Source organism: Asterias amurensis, chromosome 10, assembly GCF_032118995.1.
Source record: "Asterias amurensis chromosome 10, ASM3211899v1".
Lineage (NCBI taxonomy): Eukaryota > Metazoa > Echinodermata > Asteroidea > Forcipulatida > Asteriidae > Asterias > Asterias amurensis.
In genome coordinates this window covers 13,085,505-13,106,034 of record NC_092657.1, presented here as the reverse complement: position 1 = coordinate 13,106,034, position 20,530 = coordinate 13,085,505, and the positions used below count along the sequence as shown (strand labels likewise).

Below are 20,530 nucleotides of genomic sequence, written 5' to 3'. Positions count from 1 at the left end.
TGCGCAATGTCCAAGCAGGAAAAAAAAAAAGAAACTAAAATGATTCCACAATCTGAGAAATGCAACTGAAAGTTTACACTTCTCAGATTCAACCAATGGGCGATGAATGTGATATATTATTACATAACCAGATTACTTCGAAGTAAGATGAATCTCAACATGCTTTTTACATTTGAAAGCTATGTTAAGTTCCCTTTGAAAGTATGTTATTTAAAAAGAAAGTCAACGTCAACCATTATTCAGTCACCAAATAGTGACTGGATACAACGGATTATTGTTTTTGAGGCAGCTTTTTTGTAAAGATCCTCATTTTTTGTTGATAGCTTTTTGAGATTGAAGCGTTAGAATTAGTTAGAATCATTTTTCTTAATTATCCCGAGGTCGAATACTGTTGTATGTATATCGATATATGTTCAATAATAAAATTGTTTGATTTCGACTGACTGTGATGTTCATGGCCCAGGTCCAAGTCACGGACGATGTTGTGTTAGGATCTTTCCAGCTTGATTGGTCAGTTTGAACGGTACTGATACATGATTGGTCAAGTTGAACGGTACTGATACATGATTGGTCAGGTTGAACGGTACTGAGACATTATTGGTCAGTTTGAACGGTACTGAGACATGATTGGTCAGGTTGAACGGTACTGAGACATTATTGGTCAGTTTGAACGGTACTGAGACATTATTGGTCAGTTTGAACGGTACTGAGACGTTATGTTTGCGATGTACATATGGAATATTGTTTAACCAAGTGATGTTTGCCATATTACGGTAACTTTTGTACGCTTCTTGGCTTCAGCCTTATCATAAGCGACCAAATACGTGAACGTGAACGTCAGAAAGTTGCGTTTTAAAAATGTCACATTTTTAGCATACGTGAGTTTACCATTTTTGTCACATCAGGTAAGGACAGAAGCACAGAATCGTGTTGATAAAAATAATAATAATAATAATAATAATAATAATAATAATAATAATAACAATTAAGAGTCGAGGGAGATTATAAGAGCGTAATCATTATTTTCAAAATGATTGTAATCGGTAATTTATGTTAACTACTGAGCATTATTAAACGCTTAGAGCGCTGTTTAAGACGGCTGTATGTTAACTATTAAGCATTATGATTGAATAAAGGCATCCTACCACTGCAGCGGCAGCTTAAAGACAGTCTCCGTCGCCTGTATAACTAAAGTCTCCCTTTTTAGGGTTTAATTGTAAAAAAGGTTGACAAATAGAGGGACCGCCTTTATTAAAACTGGTCCATTGGCCAAATTATTGAACTTCAAAAAGGAACACGCGAGATTATTTCCATCCAAGATGTGCATCCACCATTCAATTTACTTATTATTATACACGGCTTTTGTTTTGATTATTTGTTGGTTCTTTTTATAACTTGCGCTTGATGTTTTAACTAGTACCAAAATAGGAGCAAACAGAAGTAACATACATGTATAGAGTGTAAGCCCACACAGTTTGATGGCATAAGAGGTGGGACGTGTTGCCATCATAGTCTGCCAAAATAAATATTTACCGAGACGCATAACGATAAGTAGTCCCCAAAACGGACTTCACACCACACTATAAATAAAACGCATAAAAAAAAACACGCAAACACAACTAGTTAGTGATTGTATTGTTATCAGTCAAGTGGTTTGGTTGACATCGTCGGGCTTCTGGGAACACAAACAACATCAGTAGTGTTGTTGTCACAAATAAAAATGTCAATTTTAGGAAATGTGATGATCATGCATAGAGTTCATGGTGTTGTTATGAGTTTTGTTTTAACTGTACAGGAATGTACGGTGCCCAATATCTACCACGGGTACACAATTAAAAGTTGTGAGCTGCCATGTGTAGTATTGTTTGATATAGCTTTGTTGTGGAGGGGACCGTGCAACAAGAAAAAGGGGCTAACTTCCAAAGCGTCTATGCAATTTTGAAGTTTAACTCGCCATGCCCTAATCGTTTTTGTTTTTCACACAAGTTTGACATTGTTCATCAACGGATTGGTCAAGAGTTTCATTTTATAATTTATAGGAGAGTGTTTGGTAACAAGTATTTGTTAAAATGACATTGCCCTATTTTTGATGTATTTGTAAGCTGTCCCTAGCATGATCATGTCCCCTTATTTTGTTTTATTGGTTAATGAAATCTGGATTCAAAGGAAAATGTTGTCAAATCCACTTGGAATTATTTAGTCTAGTAAGGTTTACCGTAACACCATGTAATTGAAATCCCTAATTCAGTTGCGGTGATTCTAAAAAGAGCCATTAAGTTTAACCTCCAAGTTTTTAACAGTATGCTCTGATCGTCGCCTGGAAAATTAGCATACTGATCGAAACGTCGAGTTTCAAATCCGTCTAACTCTACATTCATAAGTTATCAAATTAAAATGAGCTTTTCGCAATAATTAAAAGTCCTATTCCACAACAATTACAATGGTTGCAACAGGCCACCTTAGATTGAAAAACGACCCTTGTATCATTTGAACTCTATTCATACGGATGGGTTTTTCCAGTTGTGTGAAACAGGTGCAGTTTTTTTTCCGATATATAAAACTGATTATTTGGAATTACGGTTAGTAAAGAAGTGCATTGTTTGTGAAGACCTACTTCTAAAGTTTATGTTTTGGTCAAGTGGAATTCAGCTCAGCAAAGAAATGCAGCTGTACGTAGTGAGCATTTAGTCACAAACAAGTCTACAACTTAAGGTAAGCCTACCTAGACTATAGTATATATTTTACTTAAATTTATTTCAAATGTTGTGGACTTGTGGCAAAAGCGTATCTTGGAACGTAAGCGTAGCTGTGTATCTTTGAATGTTAGCGTATGGCTTGACTCATTATTGAAAGCGTACCTTTTGATGGAATTATAGCGTAACTTGAAGGAACGAAAGCGTATCTTGGAATGTAAGCGTAGCTGCGTATATCTTGGAAAGTAACCATATCTTTTTTGGAACAACTCTTTGGAAATTGCGACTGCTTTTGAAAGCTTTGTCGAGTCGTATTCAACCCACTCGGTTAATCGTGCTGCTACGACTATGTATTATAAAAGTAGCCACTTTTGTCGCTCACGACTATTCACAACAACTTTTTACAAAACAGCACCAGACGTCATTGACACAATCCTTCAATCCTTTCAGTACGAGTTTTTATTTTATTGCGCCTTCTGCAAACATAATGTCGCCATGGATGTTGGACAATGGAAATTAAAGTTTTGCGACTAGTCGAAGTCCCAGCTATTTGAGGCGCGACTATAGCCGAGTAATAACTTCCACTTGCCCAGGTAAATCATAACCTCAAAACTGTCAAAATAACTTTTCATTCACATAATTCAAAATTAATATTTTGTTTGACAAAATTATACTTTGAGGGAATTGGTTGTATCATTATTTGTGTTTATAAAGGCAGTGGACACTATTGATTTGGTATAGTATAAAACACTGTGGGAAACGGCTCCCTCTGAAGTAACGTAGTGTTCAAGAGAGGGTAAATTTTCCAGGAATTTGATTTCGAGACCTCTGATTTAGAGTTTGAGGTCTCGAAATCAAGCATCTGAACGCACAAAACTTCATGTGACAAGGTTGTTTTTGTTATTTCATTATTATCTTGCAACTTTTTCAGATTTTCACAGGTTTGTTATTATATACATGTGACCCTTGGAATAAGTACGGGCATGAAACGGCAAGTCTGATCATATAGTAGCTCTTTAGTTTTATTGAGATCTGTAAACGGTGAATCTGTTGGGTGAAGACACGCAAAGACGTCAGTTAAGGTCTTCGGCCCAAAACAGAATGCTCATACAAAATATACAATAATAATTACATAAACTAAACTTTAAAAGAATAAACAATGAAACGATAAAACAATACTCGCGGTTCGCGCCAAAATTAAGGACGCGACCGCCATCTTGGATTTAAGGCAAATTAACGGTGAAATGCAATATAAACAGGTTATTTCCAATCCCAGAAGCAATGATAAAATAAACTAAAGGATCTCCAAAATGTTACATTCAGTAACACTGCTAAGATTATTAGGAAAGGCTCTAGAGGTAATAAATATATCTAAACACCGCAAATCAATAAATAGCTAGCGTGATGTTGCAAAAGCAACCAGATATCGACTAAAGTCAACAACATTCTATAAACAAATTGAGACTTGAGGATAGTGCTTATTACATACTATTTAATCTAAGTAGTAATTAGGAAAACATTTAAATGCAAAATATAACAAGATCTTTACCTGTTGGGTGAAGACACGCAAAGACGTCAGTTAAGGTCTTCGGCCCAAAACAGAATGCTCTTGAACCGGAAAGCAGCCCGCAGAGGGCGCTAGCCATGCAAGTAAAGCAAATGATTACGTAACATAAAAATAAACGTGGGGGGGGGGGGGTCGCATCGCACCCGTGACATTATTCCCCCTGGAGAAAAATGTCGTCCTCGGCATGCAACTAACATAACCTATGTTACATATTTACACAATGGAAATTTTACAACTTATGAAAACAAAATGGTGGCAAATGTCTTCCATACCATCCAACCTTTAAACAAAACTCTGGTGTTCCAAGCATTTAGTTAGAACAACAAAAAGGTAAGTATTCTATAACTAAGGAGCAGAACACCAGTAATTTAAATACATCTCTAAATGGTTCCTTCAAAAAAGACTCTGTCATTTTGGTAGACAAAACTTAATGCAGAAGTTAATTACATTACAACTTCAATATCTTGACACATTGAAAGTAACAATTATAACGAAATGAACATAACTCAGAGAGATTTTTTGTTTCTTTCTCTCTATAACAGTATTATTTAAATAATACTTCGTTATCTTCATTGAGTTACAATCAATAATAATACAGTGTATATACAATTGGGGGGGGGTTATTAGATGGAACTGTGTTCTTGCAGAAGGAGACGCAGACAAGCTTTTCTTCTTGTCTTAGCCATAGTAGGCTCTTTCCACTTGTCGAACAGTCGTCGTCCATTGCATATCTTTTCTTGGCGTGATGTATCTCGTGCTTGCAGTTGTTTGGTTTGACCTATGAAGTCATAGGTAAACCTTGTGGGCGGCTGTCTGTTTCTGATAGGTCTAGGGCTCGGTGGCGAAAGATATACCGTACTTTCAGTGTCGTTCGACTCATCTGTAACATCAATAGTTTGGGTTTCCAGTAACTCAGGGGTAAGTTGCGGTGGTGCGACAGGAGGGGAAACTTCAACGACATTGCTTGGCTCAAGATCTATGATTGGTGTGAGGACAGGAGGTGATAGTGACGGAGATAGTGAAGGAGACATTGACGAAGATTCAGTTTCTACTGGGATGAAGTCTATGTCTATCTCTTCGTCGCTAGTTTCACTATGATCCATGATAGTTGGAACTTTCTCACTCTCCTGATGTTCGTCTGACTCTAACTGGGTTTCCTGATGTGGTTCATCGGCTGTTGTGTTGTTCTCTTCTAGTGGGAGAAACATGCATGGAGTCAGCATGTTTCTGTGCACAGTTCTTTCTCTACCGTCACCGAGGGAGCGGAGGCTGTACACAGGTAGATCTTTGTGCTTTGAAATCACAATATAGGGCTGTGATTCCCATCTATCGGCTAATTTGCATGTGCCAATGGGGTTCTTGTTTTGGATGAGGACTCTGTCACCTAGACGTAGAGGAGCGATGGAGGAACCTCTGTCATACAGGCGTTTCTGCTTCGACTGCGCTTGTTTGACGTAGTCGCTGGCCCTTGTGTATGATTTCTGTAGTCTTTCTCTCAGCTGCTCTACATAGTCCGCATAGTTTGAAGTAGACTCTCTCTGAGTGGAATTGAGTCCAAACATCAAGTCGACTGGTAGATTTGGGTGTCTACCAAACATCAGGTAGAACGGAGCATAACCGGTGGAGTCGTGACGTGTGGAGTTGTATGCGTGTGTCATTATTTCGACGTATTGCTTCCAGTCTTTCTTCTGATTTTCTTCTAATGTCCCAAGCATGTTAAGGAGCGTATGGTTAAAACGCTCTGTGACGCCATTTCCTTGAGGGTGATACGGGGTAGTTCGGCTCTTTTTGATGCCACAGATCTTGCATAATTCTCGGATGAGTTGGCTTTCAAAGTTGCGACCCTGATCAGCGTGTAGTCGTACAGGAAATCCGTAGTGCTGTATTATCTTTTCCCAGAGTATCTTAGCAACTGTGCCTGCCTTCTGATCGCGAGATGGAAACGCCTGGGCATACTTGGTGAAATGATCTGTGATTACCAAAATGTTTTCATAGCCACCTTTGCTTCTTTCCAGCTTGAGGTAATCGATGCAGAGTAATTCCATAGGCTCAGTTGTGGTGATGCTGACCAAAGGTACACGCGTTTTTGTAGACGGAGTTTTTCTTAGGCAGCATCGCTTGCATTGTTCACACCAAGTTTTGATGTCACTTGCCATCTTGGACCAAAAGAAGCGGGTTCTTGCGATGTCGAGCGTTCTTTCGTAGCCCAAGTGACCGAAATCATTGTGGAGTGATGTCATTACTGTGTGTCGAAATTGTTCAGGGAGAACAAGCTGTTCGGCTGTTGATCCGTCATGGGTCTTTCTGAGACGATAGAGTACGCCGTTTTTCATGTGAAGCTTTTCCCATTGTCTTAGGTACATGAGGCATCCGAGCTTTTCACAACTCCTCTCTGCTCTGGTTGGTTTTCTTCCTTTCTCTAGATAGTGTATGACTCTGGATATGTCCGTGTCACTTCTCTGAGCGGATATGATGTCTTTCTCTTGTAGTCTCGGCAACTCATTTGATGGGAGTGACGTGTGACTCTGTGTCATGACATCGCATCTTGCAATTGGAGGTTCGATGAAGGGAGTTGTTGCGGGTGGGTGACTGTTGCAGATAGCTTGCACGATGTGGGGAGGAATTGTGATTGCATCCTTTTGGAATGACAAGAGACTTCTTGAAGTATCAGCTTGCGATTTGCGAGAGAGTGCATCAGCCGCTCCATTGTTCTTTCCGGGCTTGTATTTAACAGTGAAATTGAACTGAGATAGTGCCGCAATCCATCTTTGGCCTGTCGCATCTAGTTTGGCAGATGTAGTGACATAAAGGAGAGGATTGTTGTCTGTCAGCACGGTACATTGGTTGCCCAGAAGATAGTCTCGTAGCTTGTCAGTAATCGCCCACTTCATGGCTAGGAATTCTAACTTATGTGCTGCGTAGCGAGATTCGGCGGGGTTGAGTCCTCTGCTTGCGTAAGCGATGACTCTCTCTGTTCCATTTTGGACTTGGCTGAGGACAGCTCCGAGCCCTACTCCTGATGCATCGGTCTGGAGTATAAACGGGAGTGAATAGTCGGCGTAGGCGAGGATCGGTGGAGATGTCAAGTACTGCTTTAACATGTCCATCGCGTTCTGACACTCTTCTGTCCAGATGAAAGGTGGGGTTACAGATGGAGAGGTGTTTTTGGTATTCTTCTTCTTTCGTCTTGGGTCACCAGCAGTGAGCTTGTAGAGAGGTGAGACAACGTGTGAGTATCCTTTAATAAATCTTCTATAGTAGCCAGTGAAGCCGAGGAAGCGTTGTAGTTCCTTGCGATTAGTGGGGGTTGGCCAGTGCTCTACTTGTTGCGTCTTCTCTGGATCAGTACTAATGCCTTTGTTCGAAACGATGTGTCCGAGGTATCTAACTTCTTCTTGGAGGAGGTTACACTTGGACGGCTTCAGTTTCAGACCGTGTTGCCTCAAACAGGAGAACACTTTAGAGAGGCGGTCGAGATGGTCTTCGAAGTTGGCAGAGAATATGATGATGTCATCGAGGTAGAGAAGACACGTGACGTAGTTTTGCTCTCCGAGACAAGTCATCATCAGACGTTGGAATGTAGCTGGGGCATTTGCTAAGCCGAAGGGCATCCGATTACATTCAAATAGTCCCATGGGGGTAGTGAACGCTGTCTTAGGTATGTCTTCGTCTTCCATTTGAACCTGCCAGTAGCCTGATGTGAGATCTAGAGTGGTGAAGAGTTGAGCATTTCCAAGAGCGTCCAGTGCTTCATCGATGCGAGGGAGAGGATATGCATCACGTACAGTTTTGCTGTTCAGGCGACGATAGTCAATACATATCCGCAGTGAACCATCCTTCTTATGGGCTATCACTATCGGTGAGGCGAATGGACTGTTACTTCTGCGGATGACACCTGCTTCTTCCATGGCCTTGAGATGATCTTTGACAGCTTGGTATTGTGAAGGAGGAATTCGGCGGTGAGGAAGTCGAAAGGGTTGATTGTCTATGAGTGGGATGGAGTGCTTCATCGTCGACGTACATCCAAAGTCCAGGGGACTGGATGAGAATACGTCAGAGTAATTCTGAAGGAGACTCTCTAGCTGCTGCTTTTGTGACTCGCTGTCTAACTTCGCTTTGGATAGGTCAACAAGTGGTGTATGTTTAACATCTCCTGGACTTTCATGGACTTGGCTCAGCTGATAAGAAGGAGAAACATCTTCGTCTTCCTGTCTAGCTTGTAACGTTTCGTAGTCTTCATTGAGTGGTAGATCATCAATGCGCTGGATGTATGCTAGCTGTGCGAGTTTGCAGTTGCGTTTGATGGTTATGGGCTTGGCGGAGATGTTGCAAAGTCTCACGGGTACTTGGCAGTTAGATTCAACATCTGTGACCAGGTTGCTAACTTTTAAAGATGAAGAGCTTCGAGGAAAGTTTTCAACTACTGCAGTGTACGGACCTTTGCCAGGGGGTGCCTGACAAATGATGTCTACTTCTTGGCCTGCTGGTATCACTCGGGGGTATCGGCCGATGTACCTAGCGTAGCCGATGGTACCGTCGCTGTGGCTACCAGGTTCTGAAGCAGAAATACTGTTGAAGGCTGCATACCATGCAGAGCTCTTCGGAGGCAGGAACTTATTACTCTTTGTCACTTGATGGTCTCTCTTCACTGCTCTGATGACATTAGTACCAATGAGGACTGGAACGTTTCTACGGTAACTGTCTGCTTGTACAACAAATGTAGGAACATCCTTGTAGACGACGTCCATTATAGTGATGGTTAAAGGGATGACACCTCGGTGAGGAACGCTGTGCCCACTAGCACTTTCGATGGAGACTTCTGAAGGAGAAATTTCCATGTTCTGGAGCTCAGGGTTTTGCCTCAAGATGTCTTCCGTTATCGACGTGATCTGGGAGCCAGAGTCTATTAGGGCAGTGTAGTTCACACCATTAACGTTGACGACGTCTTCGTTTGTTGGACCAATCAATTGCTGGTGATGGAGAGGTATGTTACCACCGTGGCATATTGAAGACAGACGTGGTGCAGTGTTTGAAGGAGAACTTACTACTGGGCTCGCTGATTCCCGGCCTCTGACGGCTTGCCCATTGGCCGTGGGCCGTTGGAGTTTAAAGGGGCACTTCTGCATCCTTTGGCAATATGACCTTCATTGCCGCATCTGTGGCAGTAGAACACTCGTTGACCAGAGGCATGTTGGTCTGTTCTTGGTTGCTGAGGTCCACGTGGAGTTTGATGAGAGATATGATCTACCCTCAGAACTAGTTGATGGACAGTGGCGAGAAGTTCTTGTAACACATCATGATCGGTAGTTGGTTTGGGGCTCTTGACATCTGGCACTTTCGGTGAGGATTGCTGATATGGAGGACGAATCTGCTGCAATTGTTGAGCTTGAAGCTTGGTTCCTGTCTTTGCAGCTGCTGCAATCCTAGACTCTCGTTCCAGTTGACGAAGTTCAATTTGAAGTTCCCGAAACGTCATATCTCTGGGCTTCATCGGTGCGAGTCTCTGTGTAACTTTCTCGTCTTTGACGCCTCTCATAAATTGTTGCGTCAGCATACTGTTTCTATTAGGAAAAGGGCGACTTAGGGTTGACTTTTCCTCTATGGTTCTCAGCGTTGCCTCTAGTTCGACGGCGTAGATGCTCGGTAGTTCGGTGGGATGTTTCACACGCTCATAGAAGCTGGCTAATGGATCACCAGTCAGGAATACATCTCCGAACTGTGCTTTGAGTTCTGCAAAGGCGTGGCTTGGGGTCTGATGTGTTGGATGGAGATTGAGTACAAGTTTTCTTGCAGCGCCACCAAGATATCTCACGATGGTAGAAAACTGGATTTCTTCAGGCATCGAAGTAGTTTCGATGAGATAATTCACGTCTCGGACCCAATCTTCAATGGCGATTGTTGCACCTTGGTCACGCCCTGTAAACATAGGTACACTTTTCACTTGATGTGATGGAAGTAAACGGTGATGAGATGAAAGCGTAGTGGAGTTGCGGTCAGGTAGGTGGTGATTCTGAGGTGTGAGAACTGGATAGTCGGTTGAAGAAGAACCTTGCCTCGGCGCTTGGCTAGACCTCAAAGGATAGTCATTTGAAGAAGACCCTTGCCTTGGCAATGTGGTAGACATCATTGGAGTTGACCGTTGTGCATGAGTACCTGGAACTGATTGATGCAGTGAGCCTCGGGATAGTCTTCGCTCGATGTTTCCCAGTTGCGAAAGCATGCGATCGGTTGTTTGCTGGATGTCGCCTAGTTCTTCTTGGAAGGGAGAGGTATGTTGAGGTCTGTTCGGAAGAGTTCGACGAGATGATCTGTGACCAAATGCTGCTGTGGACGATGGGAATTCTTCCTCGTCAGACATGCTTCCAAGAACACAGTCCAAAGATAAAATACAGAGTGACAAAGTATGCAAAAGAACACAATTCAAAAGTATCAAAAATGGTCATCAATGCAATACCTTCACAAAATGTAAAATGGCTGTCAGAAAAAATGATAATATCAATCCAACTGAAGCAATCATGAAATGCAATCAATGTAACCAATGCAAAAACAAATCAGCAATAGCAAAATATAATCTTTGAATGCAAATTGGAACACATCAATATTCAGAAGAAGAAAAAATTCTGTACGCAATTGAAGTACCAGAAACAATGGAATTTTCGTGCGACAATTCTGAAGGAAATGACTTCAATTATCTCTACCCAATTGAGGTAATAAAGAGAAACTTTCACACAGCTGGACAATCAAAATGTCTCAAATACAATACAAAAGAATTTACAGGTGTTCTTTTACACCCCAGGAATTTAGCATCGCCAAAGGCAAACAACAATGTATGGATTAAAGTTCTTTTCAGCTGAATGAGAACTTTAAGTACCTACTCCCATTAAGTGGACACCTGTCTAAATGCCAGACAAGATTAATGACTCCTAACAATACCAACAATACCAAATCCGAATCCAAAATACAATTGAGACTTGATTCAATCAAATTCCAATAATGTCAATGTTCATAATGGGAATTGTTCATCAGCTGCTTGTCTGGTGGTAACAACCGAACGCACTCTTAATCGGCACAGTGGAAGAGTACAAAGGAGGTCTTTAGTCCGTGTGACAATGCTATTGTGTTTATTGTCCTGATGATGGTGCTTTCCCGATCGTATGAGTTTAAACAACTATGAGTTTGTCCAAAATGGAGGCGATCGAATTCTTTGCGAGAGTTCGTGAAATCTGCAAATTTTTATTATTGGCAAAATGTTCAAGAACACCGCGATAAACTTGTTCTTGATGTTGGCGAAAATGTTCAACAGTTCCGATCGTGAAGAAAAAACATCCGGCACTCAGGGGCGTTGAAGAGGCTGGATAAGGTTGCTCAATCACGGGTGATCCAAGTCCGATGGTAAGGATACGGCGGTCCAAAATTCTTCACGTCTGGAGTGTTGAGGGTCTCTCCGATCCGCGGGGCAGGGTTCAGGGGGGAAGGCCGCTCTGCCCGCTGGAACCCGGCTGTCCTGGCTGGGGATGCCTTCAACGTCTTGATGGGGTAATCTGTACCGGTCACAAGATTGACGGGTATAATGTACTCTGACGATCAAGTGATGCTTGATGCCGTCGTCGATATGCCCGTACCCGGATTCTCCACCAAATGTGACCCTTGGAATAAGTACGGGCATGAAACGGCAAGTCTGATCATATAGTAGCTCTTTAGTTTTATTGAGATCTGTAAACGGTGAATCTGTTGGGTGAAGACACGCAAAGACGTCAGTTAAGGTCTTCGGCCCAAAACAGAATGCTCATACAAAATATACAATAATAATTACATAAACTAAACTTTAAAAGAATAAACAATGAAACGATAAAACAATACTCGCGGTTCGCGCCAAAATTAAGGACGCGACCGCCATCTTGGATTTAAGGCAAATTAACGGTGAAATGCAATATAAACAGGTTATTTCCAATCCCAGAAGCAATGATAAAATAAACTAAAGGATCTCCAAAATGTTACATTCAGTAACACTGCTAAGATTATTAGGAAAGGCTCTAGAGGTAATAAATATATCTAAACACCGCAAATCAATAAATAGCTAGCGTGATGTTGCAAAAGCAACCAGATATCCACTAAAGTCAACAACATTCTATAAACAAATTGAGACTTGAGGATAGTGCTTATTACATACTATTTAATCTAAGTAGTAATTAGGAAAACATTTAAATGCAAAATATAACAAGATCTTTACCTGTTGGGTGAAGACACGCAAAGACGTCAGTTAAGGTCTTCGGCCCAAAACAGAATGCTCTTGAACCGGAAAGCAGCCCGCAGAGGGCGCTAGCCATGCAAGTAAAGCAAATGATTACGTAACATAAAAATAAACGTGGGGGGGGGGGTCGCATCGCACCCGTGACATACATAATGTTGAGATACAGCAAGTGAGAAGACTGATCTTTGACAATTACCAATAGTGTCCAGAGTCTTTAACGTTCTATAAAAGGTTCTTATTTACCTGTCCTTTTTACGACTGATGGGCTCCGTTATTTGTTATTTGTCTCTTTATAAAACTTTGTTTATTATGCTACTCTCACAATAACACCGACAAAATAACAAACAGCGTTATTCTTACGTTTTGAAAACATCAATCTGTTTTAATTACCTGGAAACTCGTAACAAAAACACGTTTGGAAAATTGCGATTATAATAAAATAATAACGGATTCAACAAGTGTGGTGTACCGACTGACAAACCCACAATAACAAACATGTATTTTGATGTATGGCTCCCAACCCCTCCCAAGCTCATGGCTAGACCCGCAAGCTGGGAGTTCATAGCGCCCGGGTTTACACCTCCAGCCCCCACGAGACACGGCATGGGCGGTACGCTCCAAGGCTTACGTTCCGATTGCTCCAAGCCATGGGGCGATACAATAAGCTTCCGTTTATTCACGGAGTCTCTGAAATATATAATGTTACGTTCGATTTTTGACAATCTTTGGTGCTTCTGTTTAGCAGAGTGTGGGTTCGAAGCCCGTGCGTGACACTTAACTATAACTACTTCTCTCCACCCAGGGGTAAATGGGTACCTGTGAGGGCAGATATGGTTCTTGTGATTGATTTAGCCGAGTAGCGCATGTTGCACAGGCTGCTTACTCCCCACCATGTAGCTGAGATGGTTTAAAGGATACACCGGCTTCGTTGGGCTATTTAGGCTACAAAACACACTAAAACATGATTCTAAAGGTCTTCCAGGAATGGAGAAGAATAGTTGCTAAAAAAAAAACATCCAATTTGGCCGTTTTAACGCATTAAAAAAACAAACAACGAAGGTCACGTGGGTTATCGGAACAACTTTGTTGGTTCGGATAACCCACGTGATCTTCGGAGATAGTTTTACTTCCAGCCGTAAACAAAAATAATTTAAAAAACAAATTACTTAACCAAAACTTTCTAATTAAAAAAAACAGTTATTAATAAATATTTGACAAAAGAAACTATGTAAACAGGTTGCGGGTAAAAACTGTAATTAATTATGAAAAAAGAGACGTAAGATTCTCATTCAGAGATACGTGCAACGGAAGCGTGTTTTACAGCGCCTCGGCATGGTAGCAATCGGAACGTAAGCCTTGGGGCATATCACGTACCGCACATGTCGTGTCTCGTGTGGGGCTGGAGGTGTAATCCCGGGCGCTATGAACTCCCAGCTTGCGGGTCTCGCCGTGAGCTTGGGAGGGGTTGGGAGCAAGACATCAAAGTACATGTTTGTCATCGTGGGTTTGTCAGTCGGTACACCTCGTGTCGATTCCGTTATTTATTATGATCGCAACATTCCATTGTAATGCTATGTTGTGTTTCATGGATCCTAATTTCTTTTTTTGTTAGGAGTTTTCAGGTAATTAGAAAAATATTGATGATGTCAAAACGTAGGAAATCCGCATTTTGTTACATTGACGGTGTTATTGTGTGAGTAGCTTAAACAAATATTTATGAAGAAGAAGAAAAAGGATAACAAAAAGCGGAGCCCCCTATCGTAAAAAGACAAGTGAATAAGAATTTTGTATAAAAGGTTGAAACAAAAAATAATGATGAAATAAAATTCCCTCAAAACTTAATTTTGTAAACAAATAAATATTTTGTTAATTCTGTGAATGGAGTGTTATGTTCGAGATTGTTGAGGTAATATTTGGTTACGTTCCAAGCTACGCAGCTACTCAGCTACGCTATAATATCAACGCGTACGTTCCATACGCACAGCTACGTTTCCGTTCCAAGATACCCAGCTACGCTTACCTTCCAAGATATGCTTATGTTCCAAGCTACGCTTACATTCCAAGTTTTGCTTACATTCCTTCAAGTTGCGCTATAACATCAAAAGGTACGTTTTCAAGCCCGAGTCAAGTTACGCTTACGTCCCATACGCAGCTACGTTTACGCTACAATCTACCCAGCTACGCTAACCTTCCAATAATGCTTAGGTTCCAAGCTACGCTTACATTCCTATTTTTGCTCACGTTCCTTCAATTAACGCTTTAATTACAAAAGGTATGCTTACAATCCTGAGTCAAGTTACACTTACGTACCAGACGCAGGTACGTTTACATTCTAAGCTACACAGCTACTCAGCTACGCTTACATTCCAATTTTTGCTTACGTTCCTTCAAGTTACGCTATACAACTAAAGGTACGCTTTCAATCCTGAGTCAAGTTAAGCTTACGATCCATACGCAGCTATGTTTACGTTCCAAAATACCCAGCTACGCTTACGTTCCATACGTTATAATCAAAGTGTACGCTTTCAATCCTGAGTCAAGCTAGGCTTACATTTCAAAATTTGCATCTATATACGCTTACGTTTCAAAATACATTCCCACAAGGACGCTTTTGAATCCCTCAAGATTCCCTTCCCCGGAGATAAAAAAAAAAAATATTTCACTGGAATAACAGTGTCCATTGGTTAGTTTCATCTGTTTAGCAGAAAATACTGCTTACAAAATGTCTTAACTATTTTAAAATTTAGTTGGGCACCAGCCACAAGTTTTCAAGTTTAGTTTAAGATTGGCTGCTAATTAGTTTCTGCTATGCAATACTATTTTGTGCTAAGCAAAATGTTTGTGCCACTTTGCAGGCATTATGAAACTGGGTCCTGGCACGTCGTGGCACGTAAAAGCCTCGATCGCATTTCAAACTGCATCATGGCTATGCGGTAGAAGGCCTAGTTTATTGGGGCCAGGAAAGCTTTAATGACTTGTCACTGTCCCTTCGTATTCTGGGTTAATTTCTTTGTGTTCTTCGTGACGATCTTTGAATGTACGTCGAAGCACGAAGGTCTACCTCTATCGTCGAAGGATTTGGCTGCTCCGTATAGTTATGCTGGTTGTTTATAATACACGGATAGACTGGATCCTTATGCTGTGTCATAGTAAAACGTTGCTGTAAACAAAACACCAGTCTACTTGTAACATTGTGCGACAATGTCACGAAGATTTGACAGTTGACAAATGGTCAGTAGGCCTATGTGCCATAGCCACCGAGATTTATCGGACAAATTTTAACATCCCCAAATTGAACTCAGAAACAAAGTTTCATCAAACCATTTGTTAGGGTGGCATGGTTGGCTTGTGCGTAAAGCGCTCGCCTCTCACCAAGGTGACCCCGGTTCGATTCCCGGCCAGGGCCATAAGTGAGTTGAGTTGTGCGTTGGGTATCTGTTGTGTCACCAGCATCGGTTTCCCTCCCTCGGGAAAAATCTAGCCTTGCTCAAGGCAGTCGAAATTTTCACTCCTAAAAAAGACCGCCGCTGTATAAAACCGTATACACTGCGCGTAAAATGTGTGTAACCACATCGCACGATGCCCCGTACACTATCCGCATGCACGGCCTCCGCATGCGGGTTAGTGGTACGAGTGCGAATGACTTGTGCACAGTTAGTCGTATGGTGTGTGCGTTGAGCGATGCGACGGTGTATATGGTTGGGTCGTGCGGTGTGAATACACACAGTTAGCACAGTGTATACGGGTGGGTTTACAGCGGTGTCTTTTTGGGGTGAATAATGCGACTGCCTTGAGCAAGGCTATGAACAATCTTACAATTTCGATCTTGACTGTGCTACGTGGTCATAATGGGTTGATGTGGCTGGCAGCTGAAGGCGCCCTTGCATGCCTGCTTCCCAAACACGTTGCAGCCGCGTCCGTCGCAATTCAGCTGTAGCTGCGAGTAAGGATGTTAGCCCCCCCCCCCGCCCACCCCAAAAGGTTTTGCTTGGGCTCATTACAATTTTACCGGCACCGTTGCATTCGGTTGTTTTGATTTGATTATATACGGTTCGAACTAAATGTCAAATAGTTTTCTTGATTTGCATATTCTTTTTTAGTCATCATTTAAGTTATGTATTGTAAAATAAACTAAGAAATCAATCACTGTTGATGCTATTCTAATCGTTTCGAGATTATTGACGAATATTTTTATCATGACATAATCGGTTGCCCCGAACTAGGAACATGATTACTAATTTTTCTAAAGACATGTTTCGGTCACTTAACAGAAGTTAACAGAAGACAATTTCTTTAATTTATCAGTGGAAATATACATGGTATTAATAAGTATTCGTTATTTTGTAATATATTTAATAATGAATACCGGTTAAGTTGTATCTGTATTTATTATTTTTTTTTGATATTTTACAGGAATTAAATATAATTGTACAAGAAACATAAACTGCTCTAGCCTCTATATCACTTTACACATATACAATTAATGAAAGGGTCACAACATTATAACTATGAGGGTTTGTAGCAATGTACTTTGATTTGCGATTTGGTTTGCGTCTGGCAAGACACAGTCCGCTAAGTCTTAGGACCAAATGTTGTAGGTTGCAAAATGGCGGTTGTCAAGTGTCGCTGGTTGCAAGGGAAAATACGGCCACGTCATCATTTAAAAGCTAACCGATTAGCCTATTTAGAGTTCATAGTTAATGACCCATAGCATTTTGAGCAATTTCCATTTAAGTTTACCAATAATTTATTTGTTTACCTGAGACGTAACGAGCCATTGTCCTAATAGCCGGACTTTATGCCACTTCTGACAAAGCAAACAAACTGGGTCGTACTTGGATTGTCATTAGTCTCGCGATATGGTTCACACTGATACAGAAAAAAACAATGATGGCAAACATACGATCATTAGGGAATATAATGATCAGGTAGGTCTATACAGTTTTGGCAAAGTGACAAGGGTATTGGAAGAACAGTGGAAGGGTGTTCCATATCTACCACGTGCATACATTCAAGTTTATTATTTATTTATTTTTATGAGCTGTGCTGTTTTCCTTTGTTTGTTTATGTGTTCCTCTTTCTTTTGAAACAACACAGTCATTCAAATTCAACAACTAGAGGTAACTACCCCAGTAGTATGCCATAAAGCCAGCCAATACTAAATGTTTTGTTGATGATTGCATCAATTATTACAAGACTGAGTTCCATAAACACACCGGCCAGATTTCATAGAAACAAATATTTCGTCATACAGCGTGCACCACTTGTTAAATGAAGTTGAAACTTCAACCAATACTTCAAATTTCAACAAGTTCATAGGCCTATATATAGCGACTGCTTTGAAATACGAAAACATAGGCCTATGGATGTAGTGTTATTAGGTTACTGGGAAAATACACTAGGAGTATCGGAACATGGGGTGTGTAAACCGTAATGATGTGGAAAATTGGGGATGTAAACGTGCCGGCAAGTACTTGTCCGATTAATTGGTCAATGCATTGTGTTCATAAGTTGGGCATTTAATTGTTTCAAGATGTTTAACATATTTATGTTGTAAACGCCTCCAAACTAAATATGGTTTAATGACATTCCCGTTAAACAAAAAAATGAAAACTTTCCACAAAAAAATTGTCAATCTAACATGGTAGAAGAACAATTTTAGTTAATGACTCGTTCAGTTTGTTTCTTTCAAAAAATAGGTGAAAGACAAGTGCGATTTAAAGTCACCTGGAAGTGGTATTTTTTCTAAATAAAGCTTTTGTCCCCAATATATGTGTTTTGATGAGTGGAATGTGAATAAACGGTTAACTAAAGTTTTAAACAATCAGTTATTATGTTAATTACAAATTTAAGAGTAGACCCCGACCCGAGAGGGCGCTGTTCGTGACGTCAATCGAGGCAGACTTTGCCTGTAATGCGTAGAGTAAACACAATTGCAAAGTACATGTACGGACCAAGTCGTGAGTTTGTACGTTTTTTGAAATTTTTGAAATGTACCAACTCACGACTTGGACGTACATGTACTTTGCACGTGTGTTTACTATACGCATTGCAGGCAAAGTCTGCCTCGATTGACGTCACAAAAGGGGTAGGCGGAGTCAGCCCCCAAACAACTTGATATATTTTTTAAACATGTGACGGTCATGAACTATTACATATGCCCACAGTCTATTTTTTATTTAACTTCACCCTCTTACGTAATACCTCCATATAGCGCCCTCCAGCGATCTCATTTTCGCGGGCTTTCAGTTCATAAGATCCTTAGACGAAGACCTCATCACATCGTATTTATCTTCGTCAACAGGTAATTATGTTTTATATTGTTTAATGCTTACCTTTTGCGTTAATATTGTTTAACTAAATCATTCACTATGTTCCGTTTACCGTCATAGTCTAAGTTGTATATATATTTACTGTTCAAATCTTTGATTTATTGACTCGTTTGCCATGTATAACGGAGTCAAACGAGGAGTTACCCTTAGGTCATACTTATGCTATGAGACAATTCATGTATTCGTTTTGTAAATTACATCGGGACAAGTCAGTCCCTTTAGTGTAAATATATCTTTAGTGCATTTGTTAAGTAAGCTCTGTTTTGGATCCAGCTTACGGTTAATTTATATTTTCCTTTGATTTCCAAGATGGCGGACGACGCCTAGAATTATGGCGTTAACCGCTGGGAGAACTGTTTATTTATTAGTGTTAATTTAATATTTATAATTGTTATTGTAAAAAGTTCATAAGATCCTTAGACGAAGACCTCATCACATCGTATTTATCTTCGTCAACAGATTCATGTGTAAACAAAATACTGGAAAGCTAGCAACTGAACAGCCGTGCCACGTCAATCTTGAATACAGTTAGAGGGGTCACAAACATATAAATCGTGACAAACAATTACTAAAAAAAAATGGTTTATTGTTCGTAAGCATAATATACTCTTATGTTTGAAAGAAAACAAATTATATTTCCAGGTGACTTTAACATACCAGAGACCATTTAGGCAGTATGACTCGTGGACTCGACTGTTAAATCACTTTCTACATATATGCCTGTGTACAACAAATACTGCACTTTAACAGTGTAAAGACATTGTTCTGATAAAGGGGAAACACAAATATCACTGCAACCTCTGGAAATTTTGTTAACTGTAGCAAATGTATGAAATCAACACGACAAATTAGGTATACAATACTCACGTTTTCCGACGGTCTACTGGATGCAGTTCTCAATGACATTCATGTTAATTTGAAAGGGTGGGCATCGAATAAATTCAAACATAACTAATGAATCGGTTGCAACAGGCCACCTTATATAGTATACGGTATCATGACCATTTAATACGGTATAATGACCCGATGAAATATTGGACAATATCAACACGGTGCGGTTTCCCAGTTGTACGAAACTTCCACAACTTCAATTTCGAATACAAAGTTTATTATTTGGAAGTACGGTTTAGTAAAGAAGTGCACTGTTTTGAACATTATCAATGTTGTTTCTCGTACAGAATCCGTCGTTATTGCCGCCAGTTATCCACTCTTGTAAAGTTCAGCAGAGATTTAACTGTGCAAAGTTAGCACTGGTAGAAACACTTTAACAACAGGTAAGAGTTTACTTTCCATTGGTCTAATGGTATGTTCAATAACGCACATGACCATTACAGTTTATTAACTGACAGATCAGAAATTTTTTTTTCAACACCAACAATTATTAACTCTAACCGGGGGGGGGGGGGGACCGAGGCGCTGTTGGAGCTTAAAATACTACCGACAATATTTTGAATGTTGTGCTCAGCAGCTCAGCTACGCTTTGATAAAAAAAAATAGCTTCATGCACTTCGGTTCAGATCAACAGAGGGCGCTCGCCTGCGCAGTAACTGGGTTATAGTTTGTATTTACATGCACAGTCAGATATGCCTACCTGTTTAGATCATTGTGATTTGACACCGTTGGATTGGATTTAATATTGTATAAATGTAAATGTGTACAAGTAAAAATTGCATGCCAAAAGGTGTTC

At 40.5% G+C, this 20,530-nt stretch overlaps 1 protein-coding gene across 1 annotated transcript in view; it reads left to right on the top strand.

Moving 5' to 3' along the window:
* Positions 1-2,639: 2,639 nt before the first annotated feature.
* The window catches only part of LOC139942940 (uncharacterized), a 97,674-nt gene continuing 79,783 nt past the window's right edge, over positions 2,640-20,530 (top strand). Inside the window, exon 1 of the mRNA XM_071939768.1 lies at positions 2,640-2,712. The gene's annotated coding sequence lies outside the window, so the exon portion shown is untranslated. The remainder of the gene's footprint in view (positions 2,713-20,530) is intronic.